Source organism: Drosophila virilis, chromosome 3 (genome assembly GCF_030788295.1).
Source record: "Drosophila virilis strain 15010-1051.87 chromosome 3, Dvir_AGI_RSII-ME, whole genome shotgun sequence".
Lineage (NCBI taxonomy): Eukaryota > Metazoa > Arthropoda > Insecta > Diptera > Drosophilidae > Drosophila > Drosophila virilis.
Genome location: NC_091545.1, coordinates 27451444 through 27466027, shown reverse-complemented (window position 1 = coordinate 27466027; position 14584 = coordinate 27451444). Strand labels below are relative to the sequence as shown.

Genomic DNA, 14584 nt, shown 5'->3' with positions numbered 1-14584 from the left:
CTAAATGGGTGGAAAAAGGTTATAAGTTTTTAACGGTAAAAATATATTTATTTTCAATTAAAGAGGATGCCAATAGTTAATATATATATGCTTATGCTTTATCGGCCGAGTATCACTTAAGTTCTCAGACCTCGCTGTTGCCTATGCTTAAAAGTCGTCGGTCAAAACGAATTTAAACTATTATTGAATGGATTGGCCGCACAGGACTAATATCTTTGCATTTAATCAGCCGAAGTTTTAACTGTGTCATACTGTGGAATGATGTTTGGGACTCAATTTTTATGTCATAAGAAGATCGTTTAATTACGGCTTATGTCGATGTTGTCTCCAGGCTGTGTTTGTTTACAATTTTTTAAACGATATTAGAATACTTATGTATTTCTCAGTTGATGAGACCATAAACTTATGTGATATTGTGTGCAACGGGTAAGATAAATATATATTTTGTGGATCGTTTGATCCACATTTGTTTTCAAAATATATGCTTCAATTTGAAGTTGTGTCAGTGTACATATTGACTTTCTGTTATCTTATTTCGCGTGATTGGATATTTGTATACCTGTCAAAATAATGAATGCACTATTATATATTGTCATATTTATGTGAATGCTATAACTTATACTCACGTTATAACCTTTAGCTTACTGATGCAGGGGAGGAAAATCTATGCCGTTCAGATGATGCCATAGGGAGTCTAAGTTAAGAAGAGGATGAGAATATAAAACAAACACAGGGTGGGTTAGCTTTGGAAACATCAAAAAAGCCATCTACTTATGTCGGATTGCGATTTAGAAGAATTTGTTACATGTTTTGTCATTGTCAATTTGTTATGGCTTGAATTAGGGACGAGCGCTATTTACTCAACCTGTTTAGTATTTAAAAGTAACTAGTTACTGCTGTTACACTTTTCAAAAGTAACAGCGACAAAAATCATCCAATGACATGCACAGATAGTAAAGCAAGGGTCTACATTTTGGTCGTTATTTACTTAAAAGATTGACACCGAAAAAGAGATTACTACGACGATATAACAAATGACTGGATCAATGCTAATGGCTTAATTTGTATTCACTTTACACGAAGATATACTTTTTAATGTTTATTTTTATTTTTACTTTGTCACAGGCCTGTACTCAGGCTGTTCCTTTCGTACTGGCTACAAAGCTAAGAACTATGAAAATGATGTGTACCTGGCTGTTATTTTGAACTTGCAACTGCACAGCCTCACTTACAAAAATCGTTTAAATTTGTGCGAACGTTTTTACCTTATCTTAAAATGGATAAAAAACGAATGAAATTTGGTCCTTATTTAGGGCTGACGACGATAAATTTGCAAAATGCATTATTTTCAAAGAAAAGTAATCCTATAGTTTCCTACAAATTTAATAAAATAAAAAAAAAAAAATTGTTATACAGCCTAACAATATTAAATTTTAATTGGTTTCCTTATATATATTAAAAAATTGCTGCGCGCCCAAAGGTCAAGTAAAAGTCGCTGTTATATGTAACTGTCACAGTTGTCACTGTGACACAAATATAACATTATCGATCATCTCTAGATTGAAACAGCTGATCAGTGATGAGCTTATTTGATGTAGTGTTTTGTAATTGTCCGCAAGGTGTACACGCGAAGCCGACAGGTAAGAAAATCTATGAGTAGGATACATTTTTCATTGATAAGTTTATTGCATAGTTTGTAAACCCTAAATAAAAAAAAATAAAAGCTTCAAAGGCACGTTTTTTTTAGCTAAATTTAGTATCACTGTCTAAAAGCCTTTGTCCACTGTCCAACTTTAGCAAAATGTGTGAAACGCGCCCTGTGTGTTTCCCCATAAGATAACACATTTCACTCATCTTTCAAAAAAGGCAAATAATGTGTAAATTCACCCCGAACATTTCGTGAATTTAGCGATGACTAATCGAGATTTCTATCGATGCTGTGAAAAATGGTAAAGTATCGTTAACATAAACAGCTGATATATCAAACTTTAAAATGTGCGTTAAATTAGCGGTGGTGACTTTAGGCTTTAGGCACTAATTTTAACTAAATGGACGGTACAGATTTTGAGAAAATTAACTAATTGTAAACCAATATATAATCATGAACAACTGAAAGGACTCATAGTTAATTAAATTAATAAGTCAAAGCAAAAAATGAGAAACATTGTCATACTTAATAGCGCAGTTTATGGAAAAATTGCATTTTTCCATTTTTTTCATTACATCCTATGTTATTGCAAAAAAACATGCTGGCAATATTAGATATCATACTGTTAAATGGCAGCCATATTTTAAACTTTATTGTTTCATTTCTCCGAAAACGGCCCCAAATGCACGGTAGTTGTGCATATATAGAGCACGATTTATCAATTATTTTGCTATTTATTTCATTTAAATCATCGGTACAGATATTGAGAAATTCTCAATTTTCTATTTCTCTCATAACATCCCATGCAATGCAAAAAAACTTACAGGCAATATTAGATATCATACTGTGAAATGGCAGAAATGAGAAATTCGAATTTTTCTATTTCTCTCATAACATCCTATGTTAATGCAAAAAACATATGTATATATTGCGCTGTTTTCTTGAATACATAAAAGTACCGTTATAATAGACCCTGCCAACCCATTATAAGCCTAGCATATAAAAGTGTCAATCTCTGAAAATAAGTGAATAATTAAAATATCGGTCACTCTTTCTATACATGGAGATGAATAGTTTGTAATTGTGCTCACAATAAAAATGTAAATATTGTATCTATATTTATATATACACAGATAATAATACAAATTGAAGAATGTTTTAACGACTATACTAACTATTTATTTTATATAAATAACATTTTTAGATAATATTCATCGTCATGTGTACTTTTACTTATTTTCACAAGGTGGCATCTTTATGTTCCCATAGGTTAGCTTTCTTCATAAGTTGGCATCCCCTAACATAGCGGCACTTTTGCATTCCATGCTTATATCAAATAAGTTTTTTTATTTGTAGTTCTGTACATCACACAACTGCTCAATTGGGCCATATATGTACATCATGCACAGCAACCGCCTGTCGCCACTGGTCTACGATCGGGAAACGAATACAACGGTTGTCGATGATGTGACCACGGCTGCCGCCGATGATAAACAGCACTCGTAGAAGAGTGCCGATCCGCTTAGTGCGCTGCTAATAGCCTGTGCGCTTAGTTTATTGATTAGCTTAATACACTCGCAGATTGTTGCAACAAATACGTCGCCGAGCGACAGCAACAAGAACAAATTGCGTCTCATTTCCATGTGCGCTTTTGGCGAGAAACCGAATAGGCCTAGAGAGCATCGATTGCGGCGACGCAAAAGTTTGTACAGGGCGTTACCAAACTATAATTGCCCCCTTACTAATTAGTATTTTATTTCACAGCCCAGCAGCAATCATTTATTGAGCGCACGACGTAGCAAACCGACTCAGATTTAATGCCCTACAAGGCTACGAGTGCATCGATTCGCTGGGCATGACCAAGGATTACATTTACATAGGCCTCGTCTGTACATATATATATATATATATATATATATATATATATATATATATATACTGTATGTTGTACTGTATTGTATTGCAAAATACAAACACATGTATACATACATAAATATATATATGTATATATTTATATATATATGTACAGACGAGGCCTATGTAAATGTAATCCTTCAAACTATAATTGTAATTGTCTTATATTTGAGTTTGTAATGGAATGCGGAGAAAATGAGCATAAAGCTAACGCAACACATATTGTATTTTGTATAAGTATTAAGAATATTACTTTCCCGTCACTTTCTATATTCCACTTACAAAATGTTAATAGCTGAAATTAGTAATAGTAATTTTAAGCTTGTACAAGTATATCATGTATACATTTTTCCATAGACTAAACCACATACATATTTATTTAAAAACGTGTTTGTTTTATTTATAAATAAAATTGCATACTGGTCGCAAATGGTTAAATTTTAAAACCTCAATATTTATTGACTTGTTTGCGAATATGCATTTTTTAAACGTACGGTTTGTTAAATTAACCAAAAATATGTTATTTAATTCTTTCCACACCACTATTTTTTAATGTGGTATCCCCAGTAGGCCTAATCCACACTGCATTAGTACTTACTAATTTTTAAAATTTATAAATACATCTACTATCTACTACAACTACGTGTGTTTTCAATTTAATAAACAAAGAAAGAATAAGAGTATTTGTGTTAATATATAATATGGCATGCTTAAATATTTTATTTCTGCTCCACAGCCCACAGCTCCACGTAAAATTTGCATGCTGATATTTAACGATATAAATATTTGATAATACTCATTACTAGCCAAAATAGAAACTAGCGAACAATGACGTGAAGTTCTACTCAACTCTTGAGTGTGTCTCACTCATTGTCAAAAACACTTTGCAAGTATGGATTTAAGCTGGTCGTATCTAAGCTCACATATCTTATCTATAATATTTTTTTGATCATTTTTATGTTCTTTTCTTACACATTGACCACATATAAAACAATCACATTTACGGCAGCGAGAATTTAAAGGGCCTTTACGAGCAGTGCAAACATAAATCATTTAATGAATCTCCAAATTTGAGAATTTTATCAAACATTTCATGTCTAAATAGGTCATTAGACTCTAAATTTGTAAGTGAAAAGTTTGACACATCTGAATAATTTACATTTGGCTTTAAGCGTTTCAAAATTTTTAAATACACCTGAGCTTTAAGAATTGCCAACGGGGTCTAAAAATAGTATCTCGTGTCATTTTTGATTAATAATTAATATATATAAATGATTTCTGTAACAATGAGGTACTATTAAAGTTGAATTTTTTACTAAACCATCTTCCATATCCTTTCATTGTTAAAGCAATAATCATTAAGTTGACAAGGCAAATTTATGAAAGACTCCTCTCCATTTTCGTATAAAATAGTTGTTAAGCAGCATCCACAATTAAGTTTGTTAACCAATTTCGGCCATTTAATGAAAATAAATCCTTAATAGTAAGGTAGTGCATGAAACGGCGGAAATGAAATGAAACGGAATTTGAATCGCCGTGCACACATTTAAACAATGATTCACAACTTAAAATTTACAATTCTGAATCAATGTTTAACTCACTATGCTGTTTTAAAATGGACAAATCTTTTTTATATTTTCCTTCCATTTTAAAAGCACATTTGTTTTCTACGATTATGTAGGAATGGTCATGGCATATGGATGCTTCGTGACTTTGTTCTTGAATTTTTAATATTGTAGAAAAATCTTTTTTAAACATTCCAGTAGGAATATACTAAAAGTATAGTCTTTTATTAAGCGATTTTTTCCAACTTTCCTTGTGCTTGGAAAGTTTTCGCTTGTTTGACATTTCATCGAACCGTTTCTCAGTTTTTTATTAATATTTATTTTTTGTAGGCCTTACAACTAGTTCACTAAACGGTTCCACAATACCCGGTTTTGCAAGTTCAACTAGTCTAGCAATGGACTTTGACAACTCATTCAGCTTACGGATAAATCGTCCTGGCTTTTAGCCGTTTTTAAAGAATGATTCTATAGGCCCATTACTGGGTCTTTTATTGGATTTCTCAATAAAATTACGTATAATATTGGTCCAAAAAGTTGCGTGAACAAGGTATTTATTTAAAATTAGATCCAGCATTTCTGGTCTTAAATAAATATAAATGGACCTTTTTCGGCAATGGGCAGAAAAGTTGGATCATCGACAACTTCCTTACTTTCTCCCAATTTTATACTGTCTATCAAATAAAATGTGGATGGCTCTTTACAATATTTAGTAAAATAATAAATGGCATCATCCACAATATTATTAACATATGGAAAAAGAAGAATGATTGCAATATTTCGTAACAATTTTTGTAATTCTCCAATATTATTTATGGAATTTGCACAACCCAAGGAATTTCTTAAAAATGAATTGAGATCAATATTGTCCAAACCAACTGCTTCATATATGTTGAGACACATAATTTTGCTGTAGTGGCTCGTACAAAATTGAACGCATACTTTTGGAAATGTGCGATTTAAATTATACAAAAAACTAAAACAAATATCATTGTACGTTGCAAGATCAATGCTGTTATATTCTTTTAAGCAAAACTAACATCAGTAATTATTCTTTGGCAAATAAGCCATTTTAAATTTATTTTTTTATCAGAACTCCCGCAGCTCACATAAAAATCTGCCTATTTCTGACGATTTATGATTGGAGAGAATCGCAGGTGACAGGAAAAACGATTCGAAGCTCTGGAATATGAGCAACCAATCAATATAAAAATGTACGTTTTTTGATAAAGTTCATTGGCTGTACTACATTCCCAGTCGCGTCAATATGCAGTGTCCGTAGTTTTAAATGGGTCAACAACATACTTATATGTTGTCTGTCCCATAAAAATATTTCTAGTTTCTTAGAAAGTAACTGAATAAAGTTGGCATACCCATTAGAAAACATATCGAAAGTATCTTTAAATGGATCTTTGTCAAAATCATATTTTCCATTATCCTCCGAAATTAAATTCTATAAAAGGTTAGTTTCTCATTAGTAATCTGATCATTACCAATTTTTTTGATCTATATTCAAACGGAGAAGTGTTTATATTGGAAGCCTTTTCTATAAATCTATTTATTGCTCTGCACTGCGTTGACTTTGTAAGGCCCATTGTATGGGGGATATGTGGCTGCTTGTGTATACACTTACAACAGCGTCAAGTGTCCCATGGAACAAAAAGTAGTTGCATGACGGATCTTTGCAGTAACCATGTGCAGCAAAAAAATTTTTGTTAAGTCTAATTGACTTGAAAAACAAAACACATGCGTTGTAATGAGAAGTGTATGCTTCTCGAATAATGTGTTCAATGCTTTTTTTTTTTAAATATCGCACACAATTGATTTAACGTGGTCATAAATTCTTGGATACTGATTTCAGTATGCAAATTGCTGGAACCTGAAAGTGCTCCGTGGCATCCTTTCAAATTACTAACTAACTGAACTTCTCTGTTTAAGCTATCATGAACATTGTAGTATTATTGTAGCATTTTAATGTCGCTTCGACAAAGCATGCGTCATTATTAAACTCAGACGGACAATTTGTAGGCTCATTAAGACTATAATTAGAACTATCATTTTCTATGCTAGACATATCACTAATATAATTGCTAATTTCTAGTTTACTGCTTACATGATTACTACCGTTAGATACGTCCTGGCGTTCTTTTGAGTAAGCAGCCTGAAACTGGTAAAACAACTCACCAATTAGGGTTATAAAAAATATTAAAGCTTTATGATTACTTATGCGTTTAAAACTTTTCGTAATAATTTTTCGATTCTTAACATTATCTGCCAGTTGAAAATGTGTCCAATTTCGCTCTATAAACTTATTGTTAACAATAAGTAATATAGATTGAAAATCAGTTGGACTAAAATTTCCAACTCGAGGTATTATGTTTCTGGCAATGGCTTCTGTTATGGCATCACGAAGTCCAAGAAAGATTGTCCTTAAAAAATTTTTAATATATTAATGGTAAAATTAAATCGAATAAGTTAAACAATTTTGTTATCTACTTTTAGTACAATTCCAAAAATTTTAAAAATGTACTAACGACTAAGTTATGTCAAAATTAAAAATTCCTTTATTTACCAGTTCGTTTGCCAAAAATGGTCATTTATTTTCAATAGCTTTTAGGTAACAAACAATTAAGAATGCTCTAGTGGAGTGGGAGTGCACAGCTAGGGGATACCGTTCCTACCAACAACAAACAAAGCTATAGCTATAGAATGAAAGTTACCTGATATAAAGGAAGCTACTTGCGGACAAAAGGAGCTCATAGGTTTTTAATTCGACGCGTGCATACATACGGACGGACAGACAGAAGCACAGACGGACAGACAGACGCACATGGCTGGATCGACTAGGCTATTGATGCTGATCAAGAATACATACTTTAAGTGGTTGAAGATCCTTTCTTCTGCCTGTTACATACACAAATACATTATACCTCTTTTACCCATTTTTAATGGGTTCAGGCTATAAAAAGGAGAACACAATCAGTCACTAAATAAAATCTTACCGTTTTGCGTTTCCTGGAACCATTTCAAACTTGTTAGATTAAAATATAAACAAATAAATAACAAATGTTGTAGATATATACATATGTTTAAATATGTATACAAATCTCGTTTAAATTAAATAGCATGGAATGCAAAAGTGCCGCTATGTTAGAGGCTGCCAACTTATGAAGAAAGCTAACCTATGGGAACATAAAGATGCCACCTTGTGAAAATAAGTAAAAGTACACAAGACGATGAATATTAACAAACGTGTTATTTATATAATATAAATACTTTATATAATTGTTTAAACATTCTACAATTTGTATTATTATCTGTGTATATATAAATATAGAGACAAATAGAGACGATAAAATACATTTTTATTGTGAGCCCAATTACAAACTATTCATCTCCATGTATAGAAAGAGTGACCGATATTTTAATTATTCACTTATTTTCAGAGATTGACACTTTTATATGCTAGGCTTATAATGGGTTGGCAGGGTCTATTATAACGGTACTTTTATGTATTCAAGAAAACAGCGCAATATATACATATGTTTTTTTGCATTAACATAGGATGTTATGAGAGAAATAGAAAACTGAGAATTTCTCAAAATCTGTACCGATGATTTTAATGAAATAACTACCAAAATGATTGATAACTCGTGCTCAATATGCACAACTTCCGTGCATTTGGGGCCGTTTTCGGAGAAATAAAATAATAAAGATTAAAAGATGGCTGCCATTTAACAGTAAGATATCTAATTTTGCCAGCAATTTTTTAATTGCAATGCAATGCAATTTTTCCATAAACTGCGCTGTTAAGTATGACTTAATATTACTCATATAATTTGCTTTGACTTATTAATTTAATTAACTGTGAGTCCTTTTCGTTTTTTCATGGTAACATATTATTCAAATTGGATTGGATCCCGCCCAATTCTGTACAAAATTGTTCAACACTGATGCCAGGCAGTGATTCAGTTCACGTAGGAAATAGCAGTTCGATAGACTCTATGAATGAACTATATGAGGTTGGTTTACAATTAATTAATTTTCTGAAAATCTGTACCGTCCATTTACTTAAATTTAGTGCCTAAAGTTTCTTAAAATATGTATCTACAAGAGGGTATAGCGTGCATTGAGGGCCATTGCCTCTGAGTTAAGAAATAAGAAGGTTGTTTTTTTGCGGTCATTTTATGTGGGGCTGACATGGGATTGTTGGACTCTTTTCCAAATATCTTAAAAATGGTACCGACGATTTGATTCAAATGTTCACAGTTGGCTAGGTGAAACTATAGGTCTTAATAATGTATATGCGGTTTTCGGGGCCATCATCGCTAAATTTAGATATTTATGGAATGGTGAAAAACTAATATTTTAACCCCTTGGTTTACCAATATTATAAATTAAAATTCAAAAACAAATGTATGTAGGCAGTAAATAATTTAATTTTTGCAATTCTGCATTTAATTTTATTAGGTTCTGTGCTTAAAAACATAAAAGCGGCGTTAAAATATTTTTAATTTGGCCACACTGGAGCAGCCTGTCTGGTAGATCAGCATAATTTTCATAGATACAGTGTTACGATGACTGTATGGTGGCTTTTTTCGCGTGTCTGACAGATGACAACTGAAAAATAAGGGATTTACATTAATGAAAATTATGAAGATTCGGTTATATATATACATACATACATTCATATGTATATTCATATTTAACTTTTTTTCGTTCGCATATGCGTCCTTTCCCCTGTCAGCCACATATGTACCTATATATGTACCATATACATATGTATATGTATGTATGAATCTGCATGTATTTGCATATCACAACCCAATAATCAATCGCTTCCACGCCCTGTCTCTTGCGCAAATAATACTTTATTGAACAAAGTAATAAAACTCAGTAATCTAGCCTCATTTGAAAGAAACCCTTTTGCTTTAATTATTTAAAAAAAAAACATGTACATACCTACATATATATGTATATAACTAGTTTAATGCTGCTTTACGCCTGTCAAAATATAGTAATGACAGCCTTGTAGCTAATATAAGAACTAATGCAAGAGAATATTTGATTTATTGTAACCTCATTAATTTTCATTAATTTTAATTGTTGTGTTTTTTTTTTTTAATTTTGTTTATTATGAATGTTCTTTTTATTTGTGAAAAATAACAATGCCTTTTTAATGATTTTCCTAAAAACTTTGACCTCTGTCTTCCGACACTTGCGGGTTGAATATAGAATAGACATCGTCTTAATTATCACTTTAAACAAAAAAGGAAGCTCCTTAAGGATTAAAGCTCACCCAGACTGAGAAAAAAAATGCTTTACATATGTAGTAAATAACTATGTACACATAATGTAAGGTGCATGCGTAGCTGCAGATGACACATATGTATGCCTGCATAAGTTATAATAGAATTCATTAAAAAATTACAGATGCACCAAGGCGACCTTGTCCTAGTAAATTAATTAAACGTTAACCTTGTGAAGGGTTATTATGATGGCCATTGAAATCAGCATCAACATCTCTAAAGCTAGACATGTCAATTACCGCCTTCCTATGACAGGCCCATGTAAAATGTCCCTATAAAACACATTGGTAGGGGTCTCCATGCCTGAGAGCCAATAAGCTCTAGCACCAATCTACTACCTCGACTTGCAGGAATCCCCTGTGTTGTGTTAGCAGGCTACTGTACTGAAAAATATGTTACAGAATATTAAAATTAAAATAAAATTATTAAATTGAACAATTAATAACTCATTTATTAAAATCAGGTTGCATAAATATGTATACAAAAATGTATACAGTTATACAGCAATATGTCAACCGCAAATTAAAAATTGAAGGTAAAAGCCCTTTTCATTAAATTTGTAAGAATCATTTTGGATGTAGATCACTTCTTAGATATTAATTGTTCAAATTTGTGTTTTTACATATGTATTTCACTAAACGCTTTTCTATTTGAAATATAAACTTAACTGTTCATATGTTTTATTTTATACCATGCCAATTAACCAATGGAATAGCATTTATTTAATTTAGTTTCCGGTATTACACTTTACAAATGTTTGTCATTGTCAATTTGTTATGGCTTGAATTAGGGACGAGCGCTATTTACTCAACCTGTTTAGTATTTAAAAGTAACTAGTTACTGCTGTTACACTTTTCAAAAGTAACAGCGACAAAAATCATCCAATGACATGCACAGATAGTAAAGCAAGGGTCTACATTTTGGTCGTTATTTACTTAAAAGATTGACACCGAAAAAGAGATTACTACGACGATATAACAAATGACTGGATCAATGCTAATGGCTTAATTTGTATTCACTTTACACGAAGATATACTTTTTAATGTTTATTTTTATTTTTACTTTGTCACAGGCCTGTACTCAGGCTGTTCCTTTCGTACTGGCTACAAAGCTAAGAACTATGAAAATGATGTGTACCTGGCTGTTATTTTGAACTTGCAACTGCACAGCCTCACTTACAAAAATCGTTTAAATTTGTGCGAACGTTTTTACCTTATCTTAAAATGGATAAAAAACGAATGAAATTTGGTCCTTATTTAGGGCTGACGACGACAAATTTGCAAAATGCATTATTTTCAAAGAAAAGTAATCCTATAGTTTCCTACAAATTTAATAAAATAAAAAAAAAAAAATTGTTATACAGCCTAACAATATTAAATTTTAATTGGTTTCCTTATATATATTAAAAAATTGCTGCGCGCCCAAAGGTCAAGTAAAAGTCGCTGTTATATGTAACTGTCACAGTTGTCACTGTGACACAAATATAACATTATCGATCATCTCTAGATTGACACAGCTGATTAGTGATGAGCTTATTTGATGTAGTGTTTTGTAATTGTCCGCAAGGTGTACACGCGAAGCCGACAGGTAAGAAAATCTATGAGTAGGATACATTTTTCATTGATAAGTTTATTGCATAGTTTGTAAACCCTAAATAAAACAGCTTCAAAGGCACGTTTTTTTTAGCTAAATTTAGTAACACTGTCTAAAAGCCTTTGTCCACTGTCCAACTTTAGCAAAATGTGTGAAACGCGCCCTGTGTGTTTCCCCATAAGATAACACATTTCACTCATCTTTCAAAACAGGCAAATAATGTGTAAATTCACCCCGAACATTTCGTGAATTTAGCGATGACTAATCGAGATTTCTATCGATGCTGTGAAAAATGGTAAAGTATCGTTAACATAAACAGCTGATATATCAAACTTTAAAATGTGCGTTAAATTAGCGGTGGTGACTTTAGGCTTTAGGCACTAATTTTAACTAAATGGACGGTACAGATTTTGAGAAAATTAACTAATTGTAAACCAACCTCATATAGTTCATTCATAAAATCTATCGAACTGCTAGTTCGTACGAGAACTGAATCACTGCCTGGAATTAGTGCTGAACAATTTTGTACAGAATTGGGCGGGAACCAATTCAATTTGAATTATATATAATCATGAACAACGCAAAAGGACTCATAGTTAATTAAATTAATAAGTCAAAGCAAAAAATGAGAAACATTAAGTCATACTTAATAGCGCAGTTTATGGAAAAATTGCATTTTTCCATTTTTTTCATTACATCCTATGTTATTGCAAAAAAACATGCTGGCAATATTAGATATCATACTGTTAAATGGCAGCCATATTTTAAACTTTATTGTTTCATTTCTCCGAAAACGGCCCCAAATGCACGGTAGTTGTGCATATATAGAGCACGATTTATCAATTATTTTGCTATTTATTTCATTAAAATCATCGGTACAGATATTGAGAAATTCTCAATTTTCTATTTCTCTCATAACATCCTATGTTAATGCAAAAATACATATGTATATATTGCGCTGTTTTCTTGAATACATAAAAGTACCGTTATAATAGACCCTGCCAACCCATTATAAGCCTAGCATATAAAAGTGTCAATCTCTGAAAATAAGTGAATAATTAAAATATCGGTCACTCTTTCTATACATGGAGATGAATAGTTTGTAATTGTGCTCACAATAAAAATGTAAATATTGTATCTATATTTATATATACACAGATAATAATACAAATTGAAGAATGTTTTAACGACTATACTAACTATTTATTTTATATAAATAACATTTTTAGATAATATTCATCGTCATGTGTACTTTTACTTATTTTCACAAGGTGGCATCTTTATGTTCCCATAGGTTAGCTTTCTTCATAAGTTGGCATCCCCTAACATAGCGGCACTTTTGCATTCCATGCTTATATCAAATAAGTTTTTTTATTTGTAGTTCTGTACATCACACAACTGCTCAATTGGGCCATATATGTACATCATGCACAGCAACCGCCTGTCGCCACTGGTCTACGATCGGGAAACGAATACAACGGTTGTCGATGATGTGACCACGGCTGCCGCCGATGATAAACAGCACTCGTAGAAGAGTGCCGATCCGCTTAGTGCGCTGCTAATAGCCTGTGGGCTTAGTTTATTGATTAGCTTAATACACTCGCAGATTGTTGCAACAAATACGTCGCCGAGCGACAGCAACAAGAACAAATTGCGTCTCATTTCCATGTGCGCTTTTGGCGAGAAACCGAATAGGCCTAGAGAGCATCGATTGCGGCGACGCAAAAGTTTGTACAGGGCGTTACCAAACCATAATTGCACCCTAACTAATTAGTATTTTATTTCACAGCCCAGCAGCAATCATTTATTGAGCGCACGACGTAGCAAACCGACTCAGATTTAATGCCCTACAAGGCTACGAGTGCATCGATTCGCTGGGCATGACCAAGGATTACATTTACATAGGCCTCGTCTGTACATATATATATATATATATATATATATATATATATATATACTGTATGTTGTACTGTATTGTATTGCAAAATACAAACACATGTATACATACATAAATATATATATGTATATATTTATATATATATGTACAGACGAGGCCTATGTAAATGTAATCCTTCAAACTATAATTGTAATTGTCTTATATTTGAGTTTGTAATGGAATGCGGAGAAAATGAGCATAAAGCTAACGCAACACATATTGTATTTTGTATAAGTATTAAGAATATTACTTTCCCGTCACTTTCTATATTCCACTTACAAAATGTTAATAGCTGAAATTAGTAATAGTAATTTTAAGCTTGTACAAGTATATCATGTATACATTTTTCCATAGACTAAACCACATACATATTTATTTAAAAACGTGTTTGCTTTATTTATAAATAAAATTGCATACTGGTCGCAAATGGTTAAATTTTAAAACCTCAATATTTATTGACTTGTTTGCGAATATGCATTTTTTAAACGTACGGTTTGTTAAATTAACCAAAAATATGTTATTTAATTCTTTCCACACCACTATTTTTTAATGTGGTATCCCCAGTAGGCCTAATCCACACTGCATTAGTACTTACTAATTTTTAAAATTTATAAATACATCT

General features: G+C 32.0%; 4 long non-coding RNA genes across 8 annotated transcripts; 2 read left to right on the top strand and 2 right to left on the bottom strand.

The window, feature by feature from the left end:
* Positions 1–276: 276 nt before the first annotated feature.
* LOC116650429 (uncharacterized) lies at positions 277–1367 on the bottom strand. The gene is made up of 2 exons (XR_004303398.2): positions 627–1367; positions 277–559 (listed from the first exon to the last, which is right to left on the bottom strand). It is a non-coding gene; the product is annotated as an uncharacterized lncRNA (long non-coding RNA).
* Positions 1368–1584: 217 nt separating this feature from the next.
* LOC26530949 (uncharacterized) lies at positions 1585–3560 on the top strand. Of its 2 annotated transcripts, none has more exons than XR_001450476.3 (3): positions 1585–1640; positions 3005–3350; positions 3413–3560. It is a non-coding gene; the product is annotated as an uncharacterized lncRNA (long non-coding RNA). The 2 variants fall into 2 exon arrangements; XR_011416476.1 differs by lacking the exon at positions 1585–1640 and adding an exon at positions 1934–1949.
* A 5983-nt stretch (positions 3561–9543) lies between these two features.
* Positions 9544–11233, bottom strand: LOC116650430 (uncharacterized). 3 transcript variants are annotated; one of them, XR_004303399.2, is made up of 3 exons: positions 11102–11233; positions 9806–10811; positions 9544–9744 (listed from the first exon to the last, which is right to left on the bottom strand). It is a non-coding gene; the product is annotated as an uncharacterized lncRNA (long non-coding RNA). The 3 variants fall into 3 exon arrangements; XR_004303400.2 differs by having other exon boundaries at positions 9810–10816; positions 11102–11231; XR_011416444.1 differs by having other exon boundaries at positions 9810–10811; positions 11102–11230.
* Positions 11234–11962: 729 nt separating this feature from the next.
* LOC26531545 (uncharacterized) lies at positions 11963–13963 on the top strand. Of its 2 annotated transcripts, none has more exons than XR_001449640.3 (3): positions 11963–12020; positions 13408–13753; positions 13816–13963. It is a non-coding gene; the product is annotated as an uncharacterized lncRNA (long non-coding RNA). The 2 variants fall into 2 exon arrangements; XR_011416478.1 differs by lacking the exon at positions 11963–12020 and adding an exon at positions 12307–12321.
* The last annotated feature ends 621 nt before the right edge of the window (positions 13964–14584 follow it).